Here is a 2,956-nt window from a genome sequence, read left to right as displayed (position 1 = left end):
GTTGTTGAGTTCTTCTGTATCTTTGTTGAGTTTTTTTTTTTTTTTTCTAATTGATCTGTTCCTCCTTGAAAATGGTGTGTTAAAGTCTCCTACTACTATTGTAGAGTTGTCTATTTTCCCTTTCAATTCAATTAATATTTGCTTCACATATTTTGGACCACTTTCACTGGGTGTATAGATATTTATTATCATAATGTCTTCTTGGTCAACTGACTCTTTCAGCATCATATAGTGTGACCTTCTTTGTCTCTTATGTTGTTTTTCACCTTAAAGTCTATTTTATCAGAAATTAATATTGCCACTCCTGCTCTAATTTGGTTACCGTTGGGTTGGTATATTTTTTTCTACCCTTTAACTCTTAGTTTGTTTTTATTTTTGTGTCTAAGGTGAGTGTCTAGTAGGGAGCATATCAATGGATCTTCTTTTCTTATCCAGTCTGCCACTCCCTTTCTCTTGATCAGTGCATTTAGTCCATTCACATTGAATGTAACTAGTGATAGGTATGCATTGATTGTTGTCATTCTATTGTGTTTTTTTGTTGTGTTGTTGGAGTTTTCTTGGTCCATATACTTTTCTGTGCTGAGTTCATTTGGTTGTCAAGTGTTTCCTCTCTTTCCTTCTTGATTGTTGGTTTTATGTTTACTAAACCCGTATGGTTTTCTTCCTTCTTGGTTTGCTTAGGAGGAGTGTTAATTTTCTCTCTGTTTACCTTGGAGTGAATTCTTGTCTCTATATTTTTGGACCAGTCTGTTCTATGAGGGCATTGTCCTGTTTTCCTCTCCATTTGGAAGTCTTATACCTAGAATTTTTATTCCTTCTATTTGGTTAGTTGCTGTTGTCATGTGCAGATTTACTTCCTTTTTTTTTTTTTTTAGTGTACAATGTTTTATGATCTTATTTTGAACACCTCTATCTTATTTGGTTTTAGTGTTTATGTCATGTGTCCTGATTTTGTTTTTCTCTGTTGTGGGTTCTCTATTGGAAGGACTTCTTTAGACATTTCTTGTAGGGTCAGTCTGGTTTTCACAAAATCCCTTAATTTCTGTTTGTCTGAGAATATCTTGATTTTACCCTCATATCTGATGGACAGTTTGGGTGGATAGAGGATTCTTGGTTGGAAGTTCTTTTCCTTCAGTGTTTTATATATGCCGTTCTATTGTCTTTTTGCCTGCATGGTTCCTGCTGAGTAATCAGAACTCAGCTGAACTGATTGATTGTTACAAGTAATATTTCTTTTGTTCTGGGAAGCTTGCAAGATTCTTTCTTTGGCTTTGGCTTTGGAGAGTTTGATTATGATGTGTTCAGTGTTTTTCTCTTGGTATCTATCCTGTATGGGGTTCTTTGAGCTTCTTGAACAAATATCTTTTCTTTCTTCATGATATGGGGGAAATTTTCTTTTAGTAAGTCTTCCACAATTTTCTCAGTGTTTTCTTTTCTTTTTTTCTTCTTTTTCTTTTTTTTTTTTTCTGCCTCTTCTTGTTCTGGAATTCCAATGAGGCATATGTTGTTTCTTTTCATGTCATCCCATATAACTCTTAGGTTCTCTTCATTTCTCTTAACTCTTTGTTCTGATTTTTCTTCATACAGGCTGGTGTCAAGGGATTGATCTTCTAGTTGGGAAATGCATTCTTCAGCCAGTTCTAGCCTGTTCTTTTGTGCTTCCACTGTTTTGTGTAATTCTGTAATTTTGGTATTCATCTTCTGGATTGCTAACTGCTGTTTTTGTATGAGTTCTGATTGTGTATTAATCTTGTTGTTTTGTTCTTGAATGGTTTTCCTGAGTTCTTCCAGGGTACTGTCGGTGTTCTCCTTGATTCTATTTGGGGTGTCTCTGAACTCTTGTAGCATTCTATAAACATACCTTCTAAATTCTTTCTCGGATGATAGTATTGCCTCTTCTTTCTCCATGTTTAATGAGACTTGTTTGGGATTTTATTTCTATTGTTTTATCTTGTTTTTGTTGTTTGATTTGAGGTTGCCCATTGTTTCCTAGACCTTTTGAAGTTGTCTTTAACTGTTAGTTATGTATTGATTTGTTTTGTCTTTATTTTATGATTTAATATTTTTGCAAAAGTGGAGCTGCTGTATTTTATTTTTTGGTTATTAATTCTGGTGTGCTGTCTTGTTCTGAAGTTTTCTTTGGGAGGATGTAATCGCTGTGAGGAATGTGGATGCAGGTTTCTTGTTTGTTGTGAAGGTGTTTAGGATTTGAGCTGGCAAGTGTTGTTGTGGTTTAATGTAGTTTTTGTATTGGATAAGGCAGGAGAGAAGCAGGAAAAAGAGGAAGTAAAGGGAAAAAAAATAATCCAAGGTACCAGTAGCTATTCCCAGGGCTCTAAGCAGGCTCCTAATGATGACATTATACTATTATTCACAGGCCTGCAGCTCAAGTTTGGCAAAAACCCTAATGCTTAGGGGGTTGCCACTTTCCACCAGATCCAGACAGCTGCAAAAATACTGTACTCCAGTCCCCTCCATGCTAAAAAAAAAAAAAAAAAAAAAAAAAAAAAAACTGTCCTAGGATAGTTGCCCTTACTAGTGTCACAAGTTAGTTCCAGGGCTCACCCACCTGCAGCAAGCTTCCCTCTCTGCTCCCAATCACCAGTACCTGGAGCCAGAGGGGTCTCTACTCCCTCCCTGTGGTCCCAAGTTTACCAATAAAAGTGGTTGCTGAAGGTAGGTCCATGGAGTGGTTGCAGTTCCTCTGGTGTGTTCTTTCCACGTTCCCAGGGAACCATCTGTTGCCCCTCTCACTGGCCAGTCAGCACTACACAGGGTGGGTTCACCTATTTTTTTTTTTTTCCCCATCTAATTACACTGCCTTTCTCTCCTTTCTAATCCTACTCCCCTGAGTTTGGTGTACTCTGAATTAATGATCTGTTCAGAGCACCACAATCCCCAATTCAAACTGCTGCACCTAGTTTTTCAGGCACTAAGATGCTAGAGGAAACTAAGA

The sequence above is a fragment of the Orycteropus afer genome, unplaced genomic scaffold (assembly GCF_000298275.1).
Source record: "Orycteropus afer afer isolate SDZICR_OR568_19922 unplaced genomic scaffold, OryAfe1.0 scaffold00409, whole genome shotgun sequence".
NCBI classification, from domain to species: Eukaryota; Metazoa; Chordata; class Mammalia; order Tubulidentata; family Orycteropodidae; genus Orycteropus; species Orycteropus afer.
This window is presented reverse-complemented; position numbering follows the sequence as displayed.